Here is a 16,386-nt window from a genome sequence, read left to right on the forward strand (position 1 = left end):
TTTAACAGTTCCTTCCAACTCAAATGATTATATAATTCTATGATTCCCATTTAGGGAAAAGTAGTTTGTAAACATAAGAAAAAGCTAGGAATTTCAACTTCAGCATTACTTCACCTGCTAGGAGATTTTTATTTTATTTTATTTTATTTTGACATTACCAAAATTATCTGCCTCCTATGGATAATAGGAGATTTATTATTGTCTTGCAAACACTTTGGTTTGGTCTTCACCTCACTCATGGGAGTATGTTTTTTTGTGATGGGTCTATTTTCTCTATAGTTGGATCTATCTCTTATAATTTTATTTGTGTTTTAGAATGCCTAAAGTACTCTAGGATCAACAGGATAATGGAAGCAGAATGTACTTTTGGAGCAGAGTAGTTAAAGACATAGATATTAAAGGAAAGTGTACACATTTTCTTTTTTGCAAAAGCCCAGTTTCAATGACTAGTTAGCTGAAGAGTGGCTGAAGCAGTCACCTCTTAAATTTGGTCCCTAGACAAACTGGGGTCAAATCATGTGCTGACAAAGAGTGGCCTTTTTCATGAGAATGACCATGCTCATCTGCAAGCACAGAGAGTCTAGGCACCAATGAATATTTATGCATTTTATACAATTATTACTGAATATAGAGCATGAACATTAGTTAGTGCAGAAACTGGAAGCCCATTTCCCCTCATCCTACGTACAAGTCCTATTCATTAGACTGCAAATTTCTATCCAAGCCTTGATATAGGCAATGAGTATTTTATTATACTATACAAAGAGTAACAATTTCAGCAACAAGGAAAAAGTGATCTGTATTATTATTAAACTAAAATCCTTTGTTCTTAAAATATTCAAAATTTATACATTTATTGTTTTTTCCTGATTTTTTTTTTTTTGGTTCAAAACATTTGACTTTATCTGTTTATGATCCTAATTTGAATATTGTATGATGTATGTGCTTAAATTACACCTAGCTTTTCTATTTACTTTACCTAATCAGTGTCATTATTTTTAAATACAAAAAGATATCAACCATTTTTATACATAAAGTTTAGCTATATAATTCATAAGTATGTGTAGTGCATAGTCTTGAAAACATGGCTGTGTTATAATGATTATGAATTTATTTTAAAAAAATTAATTAGTTCTCTCAGCTGCTGCATTCTTTCTGAAGAAGTGGTGCAGATTTGAATACACCTGATTGTGGGGCCAGTGTATTTGCACATGGAATGAGTCAACATTCTTCTTGCCTTTTTTCAGAATCTGATATTCACAAAATTAGCTGTGACTTTCTGCAGATCACCACTATTTTGCATTAACCTTAGCTGAGTCATTCCTCTGAAGTACCTCATTGCTATATTTCAAGATGTGAACCTGAGGTTACTTCATGCTCTCTATTCTAGATTTCAGGGTACTGGATGAATATTTCAGTTTTAGTATATTTACAAGAAATGATAATCATGTAATATGTTCCTTTTGATAATCGTGTAATATGTTCCTTTTCTTTTTAATAATCTCAGTTATGTAGGCTAGATTTATCCTATAATTTTGTCTCTTCCTTCTGGAATACTTATTTGCTATTACTTCTTTTGGCAATCAAATGTCAGGGTTTTGAAACATTTTAACAATACTTGTGTATTAATGTTCCCACAAAAGCATTTATAAAAATAGGCACATGCCACCCAATTCTTATGTTTGTATTAATGTCTGTATTTAGAGACTAATTTAAATTAGAATGTAATTAATGAACAGTGTTTTTAGTTTCCCACCAGCACTCATAAAACTTCACATTAATGCTGATTCTGAGTCACAGTTTGATAAATGTTACATAAGGACAAAATATTTGGCTATAATAGTAGTATGAGAAACTTCTAACCATGGTCCTTACTTAGTTCAAAAGCAGTCTTTGCAGATTAAAATGGAAAAGGTATATGTGTCTGCTCTTTTGCTTCTATTTTCAATGCAGTTAAAAGGTTTTATTTCATTATTTCTAACCTGGTGAATACCAAGGAGTGCTGGAAATGTTGTGACTGTCTTTCATTAAATTAATCTCCCGCCTGTATTATAACCCAAAGGTTTGCTTTTCAGATCTGGCACCTAATATCATTTATTTCAAAACTGATGAGTGTTGTTCAATTACCAATTCTTCCACTTGAATAGTAATTGAGTTCTGCTTAAGCACTTTCAGGCATTGTTTGAACAAGCCTGGTGGAGCTCTGCAGCGTTCCTCAAGGACAGAAACAAAGTTCTGTGCTTCTGTGACTGCTCAGCATGCACAGCGAGGGTCAGGAAACACATCTATCCAGTGCCACAGACAGTAGGAGGGTAAGGACCTGGTTTTCCTTACTCCTGTTTTATACTGGTATAATGCCTGTGAGGTTGCTTCTTGTGCAGCTTATTGTACATCGAAGCAGGATTAGGACCCTTGTGCTTGAGAGAGCAAACTCTCCTCAGTATTTTCAGGTGAAATCAAATCTCTTCACCCAAACCCATAGAAAGATGAGGTAGAGAATGGCATATCCGTTACTCATACTTCTTATTTTGTCTTCTAGCTTTCCTCTGTAAACTAACATGTACTCTCCTTACCCAGCAATAGTTACACTGAAAACTGTAGGATTAAGCTGTAACAGAAGTTAATTCAGTCCATTGTCTCAAAAAGGATATTAGCACAGTTAATAACAAGGGCTACTTATGTGTATTAATATTTAATCAAATATTTCAGATTTGACATTACTTGTGAAAATTGCCCATGGGGATTCTTTGCTCTGGGCTTTAAAATCATAGCACTAAAGCTGTTTGGTTTTCCACAGGTCTTTTGATACCAGACATGATGTCCAACAGCACATGGGCTGTCAGTCAGTCTTATACAGCAAAACTGTGAGCTTTCTTCCACAGAAGGATCAGTGACCTTTAGCTGCATGAAGGAAGTTGACAGGACAACACACTTGCTATAATTTCTCACAGTATTTGCTCTTTTTGCTGCTACAGCCATATCAACTTTCCAGCCACACAGATGTGAAAGTGCCTGCAATGTAAACTGCTCACTACTTTTCTTTCTCATTGTCCCCTTTTAAGAAACTTCCTTTTTTGAATTTCATACACACATGTATATATGTAGTCATCCAACTGTTTGATAGGTGGCTGTGCAAGTATTTATTATAACATATATGTAAGATCAATATGTAAATACTATTTTAACTCATGCAAAGAATAGCCTTTGCGTGAGTAAATTCATGAATTTAATGATTTTTACTTTCCCTAGTTTACAGCAGATTTTTTGATTATATGAAATGGCTTTCGTTCAGATTCTCAAGTGAAAATATACTGCTCCTATCTGGCTCCAAGCCATCAAGATTTGAAGAGAGTTAGGCAGTTACACTGTATTTTATTAACCTGTAAAAAGTGGGTGCCATGCAGTGCTGTTTAGATTCTCCTGAGTAGCCACTGATTTGTCATTGTCCTGCTACAATTGTTAAAAAAATTATCTTCTTTTTTTCTTAATTTGCGTTATTACACACCAATCTAAGGAACTAGGACTTCTGAAGTGATGCTTCAATTTTATAATGTATCATAAAAATGCCCCCAAACTTCAACTGGATAATCCTGGTTCCCATTTTTTTCTCTCCTGAGGAATTTGTCACCTACCCTGTTTGAAACCATTTGTATTTTTGTCAAGTTTTGCTAGAGCCAGCAATGTTTCCTGATAATATTGTTCCCAACAAAGCTGCTGCATTTAGAGGATGAGCAGAAAATACAGGAACGTGTACTAGGGAATCTGACGTACCTGAGATATGAGCTATGTTCCCTTGCCTGGTGTGTAAACATCCCTTATTAAGTATTATGCTTTATCATGACTTATTTTGTTTGCTTGGCTTTGGGGAAGAGTCGAGGAGTAAAACAGCTTTCTTGCATTTTCTCAGCCATCAGTTTTTCATAAAAAGCTTTATCCTTATTAGAACTAAAGCTTCTTTATCCCTCCACAGCTCTATGGAGGTTTCCTAGCATAAGAAGCAGATCTATTCAAAATTTATTACTGCTCTAGTGCTATGAATTTTTATTATTTATTTATTTATTTTTATTTTTCTCCTACTTAGTCTTTTTTTTTTTTTCTTAAATACAAAGTCATTTTCCAGCTTAAGGTGAGCAACTCAGCAAAACATTTTGTTTGTAGATAATTCCAAACATAGGATAAGGATTTTTTACTGAACTTGTTCTTAGCATATTTTTAAAATTCTACTTTTTTTTTTTAATTATTATTAATTTTTTATGATCTTCTTATTGTGTTATTTTAGCACTTGTTTTGCTTCCTTTCAGGAATAACTATTTAGCTAATCAAATTTTCTTTCTATTCAAATATATTATCCTCAGAGAAGTCTTGATTCAGAAGTTTTCATAAATAACTACCAAACTAAAAATTTAATACACGTTTGAACTATATGAATGGAGGGTACAGTTCATAATGTCTGTTTTAAAAACATATTTGGCCATCCCATTTTTTTAGCAGTCTTTTAATCAACTGTTGACTATGGATATATATATTTTTTTCCTCTCCTATCCTCACTGCTTATCTATGGTTCCTTTTTGAAATTAAAAGCATTTCTGAAGGATTTTTTTGACTACTTTTTAGATCTTTTCCCCTTTTTTCCCCTTTTTTCCCCTTTTTTCCCCTTTTTTCCCCTTTTTTCCCCTTTTTTCCCCTTTTTTCCCCTTTTTTCCCCTTTTTTCCCCTTTTTTCCCCTTTTTTCCCCTTTTTTCCCCTTTTTTCCCCCTTTTTTCCCCCTTTTTCCCCCTTTTTCCCCCTTTTTCCCCTTTTTTCCCCTTTTTCCCCTTTTTTCCCCTTTTTTCCCCTTTTTTCCCCTTTTTTCCCCTTTTTTCCCCTTTTTTTCCCCTTTTTTCCCCTTTTTTTCCCCTTTTTTCCCCTTTTTTCCCCTTTTTTTCCCCTTTTTTTCCCCTTTTTTTCCCCTTTTTTTCCCCTTTTTTCCCCTTTTTTTCCCCTTTTTTTCCCCTTTTTTTCCCCTTTTTTCCCCTTTTTTCCCCTTTTTTCCCCTTTTTTCCCCTTTTTTCCCCTTTTTTCCCTTTTTTTTCTCCTCTCCTCTCCTCTCCTCTCCTCTCCTCTCCTCTCCTCTCCTCTCCTCTCCTCTCCTCTCCTCTCCTCTCCTCTCCTCTCCTCTCCTCTCCTCTCCTCTCCTCTCCTCTCCTCTCCTCTCCTCTCCTCTCCTCTCCTCTCCTCTCCTCTCCTCTCCTCTCCTCTCCTCTCCTCTCCTCTCCTCTCCTCTCCTCTCCTCTCCTCTCCTCTCCTCTCCTCTCCTCTCCTCTCCTCTCCCCCTTTTTTTTTTTTCTTTTTTTTCCCCCAGTATAGTCCATATGCATTATTGTGGCTGGACACCAACACAGATAAATGGTGAATATTTGTCTATGTGTCTTGTTTGACTATTTTTAGCTGTAAATGTTTCCATGATGAATTCGTTCTTTATCTATCATGCCTTAATTTTACTATCTTCTGAGGGTACTTTTTTTTTTTTTTTTTTTTTTTTTTCCATTTAAAGTTGTTTTCAGGCATATATGATCTATCCATTTCTATTTTTCTTCAATACCATAATAATTATTCATCTAGTTCTGTCATGTTAATGGAGTGCACTGGCACATTAAGAAGAGTATATGTTGTTCAGCTAAGCTCAGTGTATCTTCCGACTAGAAATAATCTTCAAGAGTTTTGCTAGATAATTATAATATTGTTAACTTCATAAGTATTCAGAAGTTTCTGTAACTTTAGTAATAACACTGTATTACTTCCTATATATATACAGAATATTGATGAAAACACACAGAATCTTATATAATCCATAATATGTGTGTATGTTTAATTGATGGCTAGCTTTGAATTAAGTTGTTAGTTATAGCAGATCTCTTTACTGATGCATTGCATTTAAAACTCACCTTAAAATCTCCTCCTTCAGACAAAAACCTTTTGTCATTTGGAGCAAAACTGATGCAATGCTTCTTACAGTGACGGCACTGTTTTCATTACTGGTGTCAGGGAGGCAATCCTTCCTAACAGACCAAGAACATAAGCAAATACACCATTGATAGTGAACAAATACTCAGGGTCTTTTAAAATGGATCCCAGACATCTACAGAAAGAAGTGCCAGAACTGAATAGTCCTTCGTTCTACCCTTATAAATCTCCTTTAACAAAAAATGGAAGATCATAAAAATATTCTGTGAGTCAAATTCAGACCAGCAAACAAATAAGAATTAAGCACATGACTACTAGCTTTCAGGATTGGGACATTATAACAATTTCTTTTTCATAGGTAAGTTTGAACTGCTGTCCATTTGCAGTCTTTTTGTCCACTAGGTTAGTGAATGATTTTCTGAACTATTTTCCTTTGTTTAGTAACAAGGGCTCACGTGTTTTCTAGTTAAATATATGCAAAGATCTAAAAGTCAAAAAGATATCTTTGGAATTATTATTGAATGCTCCACAGTGAAAGTGGCAACATTTACAAGATAGAATTATTTTTCAGTGACATAAAACCAGATCTTTACTATGACCTGTTCATAGCATGGAAAGATTAAACCTTTTCTGATAGAACTGTGTTCCATTTGATTAAATCTCTATTAGTACAGAGATTCTATGTTGGTTGTACATATGTTTACAGTAGAAATTAATTGCATATATGAGAATATTTTCTTAAACAGGAATAAAGAAATCTTTATAGAACTTTAATGCTAAATACATTTTAATGGTATAAACATATTTTAATGGTATCTTTAGAATCTTTTTATTTATTTATTTTAATTTGGTTTAAGGTGCTGGTTATGCTATTTTTAAGTAACTGAGCTTTTTTTTTTTTTAAATCATAGACTCTAAAATAGCGTAGGGGCCACAACATCGTAATGACAGAGCAATTGAGTTTCAAAGAGACAATGATAACTTTTTATTTCTTACATTTCTACCAGATGCTTTAGAAGACCTTTCCATCCAGCATTGACACTGCAGCTTCCTAAATACCTCACAGATATTTCAGATTTTAACATAAGAATTCATATTTTGAATTGTTTCTTGAATTAGAATGGAAAGACACTTACCACTAACAATGCTAGTTTTTTTCTTGGACAGGGAAATGGAATATGACCTGGCCATTGAAATGGAAGATAGTTAGACATGAATAAGATATGAGGCACTGAGACATGTGGAATGCCATTAGGACAGGAGGCCTATTGCTTCCGTTCATCTAGTTTACGTAGTGCTCTCTGGCTTTCTGGGGAGATCTTTTCCTTAACTGTTCTCTTTCTCCCTGAAGTTCTGTTGAAAAGTGGTGGGACCTTTACAATTCTTTTCTGATGATGTTATGGCTCTGATTCTCTGGGATCAGGAGGGATTTCTTTTGTCCCCAGCTGAAAGAAGCCCTTTTGTAGGCATCTGGAAACTAGTTTGTTTAAAAGATAGCAAACTGAGAAAAACCTTGGAGAAATGCTTATGTTGTCACAAACTGTAGCTGATGCACTGAGAAATAAAGACCAAAGGGGCCAAAGAGATAAAAGAAACCATGAGGTTTTGTTGGTAAATATTATATCTGAGAAAGAAAGGAGAGCCAAAGATTCTATGGAGAAAGAAGTTTTCAAAATGAGGAAGTCATTGGGTGGGATGATAAGGAATGGTGAGATGTATTATTTATTGTCTGGCTGGACATCTAACCACTATATCATCCAAAAATGCAGATTGGAAGTTTCAGGACATTAAGGTTAAAAGGGCATATTACTCTTCCTCACTCAGCCGTCAGTAGGGGTCGCCATCACATCCATTTGCTTGTGTTTTACTTTGATGAGTGCACAGAGTTGAATGAGAGAAATGGATTGAGGCTATTCTTGCAGGTGATGTAGAAGATATTTGAAAATCTGCTTTTGAAATATCCAAAGAAAGGGTGTATATTCTTGCAATGGATAAGATCTCATCTTTGAACCATGCGTAGTGAAGTGCTAAATGAAAAACATTTATTCTCACCTGGATTAGGATTATGGTTAATAGTGTTATTGTTCTTCATATATTGCCATATGAACATTCCTGAATATTTGACTCTGGCATTTGACATATTGCCATAAATGTAGCATTACTGGAAATATTTCTTAACCTTCTGTCAGAGCAGTCTTCATTTTTTATATTTTTTATTCCCACCAAGGCTGGAAGTGTTTGGAATATGCTAGTGTAATGGAATTAGTCAACATTTGATTTGTCTGTGTCACTAAATAAATATATAAAAATAATTTTGATTTTGTTTTTAATTCTTCTTATTTTTAAACTCAGTCATGACTTAAGTAGGTTCATACTTTTTTTTTTGTTGATTTTGTATTTTCTGTACCTGTTTAGTATTTGTTTTTCTCCTCAAAGTTTCTATTTGTTTTGATTTTTAAATATCTTTTTCCAAATCAAAAGATTTAAAACAATCAGCCTTCACTCTTCACCCTCTTTTGCAAACAAATGAGCTTGAGTAAATCAGAAAAAGTCTGATTATTATTTTAGTCTGATTATAAATTACACTGATGAAGAAATTCAGTTTAGCAGGCAGGGGACTGGTCCAGTTTTGACACTGAAAAGTAAATGACCGACCCAGTGGCAGGCATGGTGTAGCAAGAGACAGCCTGAAGGTCATAGGGTTGATGTGTTGTTTTTAGATGCCAAGAGGAATCTAAAAGCTGGTAGGAAAAGCAGGCTAGACAAAGTCTGCCAGTGTATCTCTTGCTATATATCTTTTTCAGTTTGCCTCCTTGAAGAACTAATAACAGAGTGTATCCTCCTCATCAAGCAGACACTGAGATATACCCAGTCTTGTTTTCTAGATCCCAGAGCAGAATGAAGCAGCTGGGCAGACAGAGAAAAGGGAAGTACTTTTGCTTGTGGCTCAGATACAGAAGTATGCTGTGTGTCTCTGAAGCTACTTTGAATCTAGCATGCTACAATGGGTAAGAGCAAGTGATATGGAGTTACTTTTGCAAAATATTGTCTATAATCATTCATAAAAACTCAGTTTTACATTCTGTCTGAAATTATGGGATTTTTTGTGTATTTCTCCATTGTTCCAGACCCAGAGTTCAGGAGACCTTTCAAGCAGATAGGATTTGCAAAATGCAAACAGACTTTTCAACCAGTCAGTATTGAGAGGCTGAAATGGTGGCGCTGCTACTTGTTTTCTAAGCTATGCCTCCTAGAGCTTTTGTACCACCTCCTGTAGTAGATTCGAACACAATGGCTTCAGCTGAAACAAAATTGCATTGAAAATGAAAAAGAAAGCATCTGCACTGAAACAAAATGGGACAGAAAATCTTTATTACACCATAGATTATATATATTTGAACTGGTATAATGCATTTATAGAGGGATTCATAGAAGCTCATTACTTTTCCCACTACTATAAAATATACATCTTAGACTTAGAAATGCTCAAGTACTGAACAGTGAGAAACGCCAGTTACTGTGAGTGGATTGCAAATAACTACTAAATGATTGTTCAAATCGAGGTCATATAAAAATATTCTGATTTGTTAGTAAGAGAGAAGGCTGAAACACCTGCTTGTGTAACATCTACATGTATTTGAGAATTTCATTTGTGTTTCTTGGTCTCTCAGTCTTCCAGTTAAAAAAAACTCAGACAAAAACATGGCAAAATGAGAGCATTCAGTCTGTGCAGTGTAGAATAATGAAAGCAATTTAGATACATCTGGGATAACGCTACATTAACTGCATTAGTGAAGCATTTTCTCCCATAACATAATCTGTCAATGGTCTTCTGTAACTGACAGCATAAAACTTCTTGTCAATTTTATTTTTGCATAGCCATATCTTCTCTAACAATGGCATTTCTTCTGTCTGAATTTATGCATTACATCACAACTTGCACTCTTAACAGCTTCGGTATGAAAATTCAAGCCATTCACATATCTTTTATTGTTGCTCTTTCATCATGTGTACTCAGAGTGCCCTTCTCCACATGCCTCTACAACTTGGTTTGAGACATAGACAGAGATCCTATTACTCTGCTGGGAGAAAACATGGAGTTCCCAGACATAAATGTGTAAGGATGTTGTTTGATACTTGGAAGGAGAAAAAGTAGATACAAGGTTGTAGCTTTGCATTCCACAATCACAGGTAGACTGGAAAGTCAGGGACAAAGTGTAGCGTTTCCCTTGTGTTAAATCTTCAGCTACACAGTAAAGCAGTGGATTGAAACAGCTAACACAGATCTGTTCAGAAGCTAAGGAGTCGAATATCTATTCAGTCCAGAATTGAGGCAAAGGACTAATGGCTCTACAGCAAAGCAGAGCAAAGGAGTGTGGAGAGAGCAGTCAAGCTGGGAACAGGCTGAGTAGTGCTACACCTTCAAAAAGCTTAGAAGGTCTGCCCTTAGGGTCCTTAATGATTTGAATTCTTTGGCAGAAATCAGTCAAGGCCAGTGCCTGATTTTCCCTCATGTGCTTCAGTTAGCAGCTTTGGAGAATCCTTGTAGATAACTGTAAGAATAGCAGGCTTGTAAATTCCAAAAAGCTAAGGCTCTTCTGCCCCTGTGAATGATGGTTCACTGTAAAGGTTGTATTGGTCTTTCCAATTCATCAGATAGGTATTGTTTACAGATAACTCTTGTTTTTCTCGTATCTCTTCTTGACCTTTAAGACATACATTCCTATTGCTATAGATTATTAAAAACAAAACAAAACAAACAAACAAAAAAAAACTCGTGAAACTGGCAAAAATCTGCAGAATTATTAACCAGAATTGTGATGTCATGACATTTTTTCCAATAACCTGTTTGCAACACAACTGAGGTGAAGAATGCTCTGAAAAAGACCATAAAATGCTATGCATCAAGAAAATGCCACTGGGAAAGATCTGCAGCTGTGAACAGTAATTGGTAAAGTGCTATCATCAAACCCCACATGGCCACATATGCAGAGGAAGACTCATAGCACATCAAGTGTAAAATGAAAACTGTGATACAAGCAGACATAAAGCCAGAGGAATTTTGGTCAATATGCTGAAGCTGCTGTGTAAAGAAAAGTCTGTTCAGCAGGCTCCAAAATATTTGTAACTTTGAAAGCAAAAGGAGTAAATTGGAAAAAAGTCAGTTGTTCTAGTTAACGATAGAAGTTGATGTAGGGAAATATTCCACAGAAATGAGGTGCAGATGCTGGAAAGAGGGATCATTATCAGTGAGTAATACCACAGTGTCAATGCTTTCAAAAGCATGGAAATAATATACATCTTCAGTAATCCCTATGGATTTGTCATGTCACATGATCAGTCTACATTCCTCCATCTCCATCAGATAAAGGCTATGGACACTAATGAATAAAACCGATGTCATTCAGTCGCAGTGAATGGATGAATGAGGAACAGAGATCAGTAACATCACAGAGTATAATCGTGGATTAGTAGGCTAAGGCACATGAAATATGTGCTGATATAAAATATTAAACTAATTATGAAGAGTGGCTCTGCATAGCCAACACCAGATGCTTTGATTTTGGTTACTAATCTGTTTGAAACACAAGGCTACGGCACATATAAGTGTAGTCCTGCACGCTGGCTAAGTGCCCAGATATAGTAACCTGTAGTAGAATAGTGAAAGTAAGAATTTATCACGTTTTTCTAGTATTAAATCATATTCACAGTGTTCCCTCCTATTTCATCCATCTGAAGTTGAATAAAACTAAGTCTGTACCCCTAAAAGAAGAACATCACAAGAATTTCAGGAAGATGGAAAACAATCATAGATACCAACTGATCTCCTTATATTTCAGGAATCATTCTGCCTCCCAGCAGAGGGAAAGAGTGTACTAAGATTTCGAAGTGTGGTGGAAGTGCTAAGTCACATCCTGAACCAATGATTGAGCACCTGGTGGGAAAGCAGGGCTAGCCTAGAGGAGCTCAGGTACAAGCAATGCAGCTGAGTGACCAGAAGGAGTGGAGCCAGGATCCACACCTTCCCAGACTTTCTATGTTTCTATGACCTCATTTAATGGTTGGCAGTGGAGGTAAGAGTATCTTTCTGGAGGTTCCTGCCTACATGAGGCATTCTAAAGATAAGCAGTTTTTCTTTGTTTCTGTGTCCATGTGAGTTTTGTACACACCTTACTACACAGAAAAAAAAAAAAAAAAAAAAAAAAAAAAAGCTAATAAAATCCTGATTCTTGAAAGTGCAGGTACTTTAGTTCACAATGGCTATTCCTTGATTATGCATTACACTGTATATTCTAGGCTTCCTGGAGTCAAAAGCAGATACATTATATGGTTTTGTAGGCAAAAATACAGCATGTGATTTCTAATATCACCTAAAGGCATTATATGCTCAGCTGTAGTGATAGACATTTAATACTCTTTAAGTAACTTTTTCCTACCTCTTTTCCTTCCATAATTGTCTCTGGAGGAAAAGATCCACCAATTAATAAATAAAATAATGGCTTTATCTTCACGGTCTCAGGCAAAAGCATCAATGAGTACAATATTCAGACATATTTTACGGAATTATGCTTTGCCTAGATTGTTGAGTTCTAAGATGATTAAAAATATAATTACATTGGTACTTGAATATATTGTTCTTTTTTCTCTATCCACTTTCCTCTTGAAAACTTTCCCCATTTTCAAATCCTAGGTTACTTCTTATATGCAGTGTGTGCAGGGAGAATTAAGACAGAATCCTGCATTTTTATCTGGTATTATACCAGATGAACAGGGGCACTTAATGTTATGAAACATCTTAGATTTAGCCTTTTGCAAGTGACCAGAGTGGCTTAGACACCTTGTTTTTATGATTTACTTGAAAGGCAGCTGGGCTTTGTATTTGGGTGAATGTCAACCTTTCTATCTTACACTGATACCTTTTCATGCTTGCATGGAAGGCAACCAAAGAAATAAAAGGAGCTGAAAAGATTGACCTATTCCTGCAGAAAGTAACTGAACCAAAAATCGCAAACCTTTTGGCTTAGAGCTCTCTGCAACCCAATTAAAAAAACAAAAACAAAAACAACAAAACAACAAAACAAAACAAAAAAAGAAACCTTTACAGTTTGTTTGAATGAATTAAGTTCACCATCTGATTAGAAGCTCTAAGTAAGCAGATTGTAGGAATATAGGATGTATTTAAGTAAGAAAGCTGTTTCTCTTGTTGATTAATCAAGTGAAAGCTTCATGGTTCAACTACTTTGCACTTGTTTTCCCATGATTTGCAAAAAGAGAAGATCACAGAATTCTATTTCTATTAAGAATGTGCTCATTAGCTTACATTGCAATTTTATTTTATTTTTATTTAACCACCATTCATGACCATGTACTCTGCAGCATTCACCATGTCAAAAGCATTAATTCAGACCCTATGTTTCCTGCATATTTACTATAATGTATTGATGAGGTCTGTCTTCCTGACTTTCTGTATAGCACAACTGTGTGATACCTCTTGGACATAAAAAGACAAATATTTTTACAGCACTTTATCTTGATTGCAAGTTTCTAGGAGCGTTAGATTTTTTAGAGCTAAACTCCTGATAAATACTGCTGTTATGTCTCTTCTATCCCCTCTTTTTGTCCTCTTCACCTTGGGGATTTTCATTTTTCTGTCCGTATCTGTTGTTTTTTTTGTTTTGTTTTGTTTTTCTTGAGTCTGTCCTGTAAATTACATTGCATAATTTGTCTGGCTCTGCCAGATAAATGACAGAGAAGTGATCTGAATATATCCTCTTCCTCTGACTGGACCCATGCTCCAGGCACATGGCGCTCTGTTCTGCAATGTGCTGCTGTGTGACAAAGAGGACTGAGCCTTGCCATGTGACGTATGCAGACAATGCAGAAGGACAGGGAGCACAGGGCTAGTGACAAGAAGACTATATATATCTGAGGTGACAAAAAGCAACAAGAGGCAAGTGATGGGTTGCCAGTCTGCAGGGCAGTTTTTGAGTGGCCACATTGCTTCTTGCACGTAGGTATGGTGATCCAGCAAAAAGTAAGTGATCACATCTGGCTTCTTCCTCAGAATCCTGTCTTACTGGGTTAATCAGAGCAAGGAGGCAAATATGTGTCCTGGGAGCTATGCATGATCACAAGGCAATTTAGAAGGAGGAAAGAGATTGCTGGAAAAGAAATAAAGACCTCACTATCAATATATCTGGAACTGAACTTCTTTGCTGTCTATGACATGGAATGTTGTTTTATGCTATCAAATCACTTCAGCACAGCTTTTCTCACTTGCTTATAAGAATCTTCATTTCTCTAGCATCTTATGTGCCAAAGTGTTTAGGAATCAGAGCTAAAATTAAAGCCATACCTTAAACATGAAAACTGCTATCTAACACTAAGAATGCTGAAAAAACAGTTTCTAGCTGTCTCTCAAACTTGATGTGCAAGATCAATTGATACTTTTGACCTTTAATTCCTTGTGATCCAGTAACCCATCTTTAAAATGTATATAATATCAAATACATCTCAATCATTTTAGACAAGTGAAAGGTTGAGAAAACAAATCAGGATTTGGAAAGCCGTCACCTAATGGAAGTTTGTGAATTATATTTCTGTCTTTGGAACAATTTGAAGAATATGGCACTAATAAAGCCTGGAACTAGACATAGAAAAGGAAGAAAAATAAAATACTGAATATTTATAAATGATTTTTATCTATGCTGTGCATTGTATGAGGAGACAGGGGACTTGTTAGCTTTTAATGCCTGTGATCATACTTTTAAAGAAGGTATGATAAGCATGAGGACTAAATTCAGATTGCACAAATCTGATTTTCAAATGATTAACTTTCTACACTGATAATGCTTCTAACTTTTTTTCTGTGGCTATGTATACATGCTTCTGCATGTATGTTGTCATACTCACAAATCACACTCAGTAAATATCTTTGTGAAGAGTCTGAAATGCTATTACATGCTTCTGAGACACTCTGAAAATATCAAGCTCTGGCTTTTAAGGCATCTGGGGAAGCTTTCTTTCTAATTATTTTTGGCTTCAATCACATAGTAGAGTTTCTTCTGCCATCAATTTAATTTGCATCAGTTTTGTAAAAGTGTTGTCAAATCATCTTGTTAATATAGCAAATCACATATAGGAGAGGTTATTTAAATGAGATCTAAATGTTTAAATAGCTTACAATCTTAGGATTAATAACATTCAAAATGTTGACTGCACTACTTGAGTCTTATAACCTTTCTCAAATGGATCCTTAGTTAATTATCTCTAAAATCGGCCTTTTAAAACATTATGCTGTGTCTAGAGATTGATATTTAACTTTTTTCTATTAATCATATTTAGTTTTAAGATTTGGAAAGGTAGTTCTCTAAGGTTCAGCTGACATTTAAACAATTATGCTGAGACTTAGCATTGATATATTTTGGTTGCTTAACCCTTCTGTCAGCAGTTTCGTATTTTATGCAGACCTTGCTGGTGTGGCACTGGCATTTACAGTAGAGTACATTTATTTTAATAGAACTTTTCTTGTCCTTGTAGTTATAGGAGTTATGATTATTATCCTAAAACAAAGCAGACTGAAGATTAAATCAATCGATAGGCTACACTTTCACATGCAGACATATGCATATTCCTTGTGAATACTGATGCTGATGTGCATTAAAACTGCAGACTTTCTATTAACAAAATATTACTGATCCTTCCTAATTAAAAAAAAAAAAAAAAAAGTTGAAAACTTCTAATTTTTCAGTGCACAGACCTTAACTGCATAGGCTCACTGTTGATTACAAAAACTGATAAACTGCTACATGATTCTGGTTCTTGAAGGCTACTAGAAATTTTCATGATATGGATGAAGGCAACTGGGAATATTTTTAAGCCAATGCTTCTGGCATACTGTTGTTTAATATTTCTTCTATGGCTGCTGAGTTTATATTCTGTCTGTCTCCATCCTAACATATTGTTTCTTGAAGTGAAATCTTGGTGGAGGTCTGAGAGTAATGTACTTTGTGCTATCAATCAAGCTCACTGAAATATGGTACATAGATGTTGGTCTCTTCAGTCAAGCTCCTGTTTGATTGTAAGGCTGGAGGGTCACGGGCTGTCGATGTGCCACTGTCATTTAAACGTTCTCCATTTCTGTGCAGCATTACAAACTGCATCACAAACTGGAACTAATCCAGCATAAAATACAACAGAGAAGGTAAAATGAAAGTTGTCAATAAATTGTCAATGGACAGAGGCAAGAAGATGGTCTGTTGTGTGTGCTGGTTTCAATTCATCAACCTCTAATCTTATTTTTTTTCAAACTTTTTAATGATGGCATCTGAAGGTCATTTATGGACAATTCCTGTGACCATTCAAAGATAATAACCAGCTTCATGTGGTATAAATGTACCACCTGCTCCCTTCTGGCAGGAAAAAAAGAGAAAGTATCTTGAA

Source organism: Gallus gallus, chromosome 1 (genome assembly GCF_016699485.2).
Source record: "Gallus gallus isolate bGalGal1 chromosome 1, bGalGal1.mat.broiler.GRCg7b, whole genome shotgun sequence".
Classification (NCBI taxonomy): Eukaryota; Metazoa; Chordata; class Aves; order Galliformes; family Phasianidae; genus Gallus; species Gallus gallus.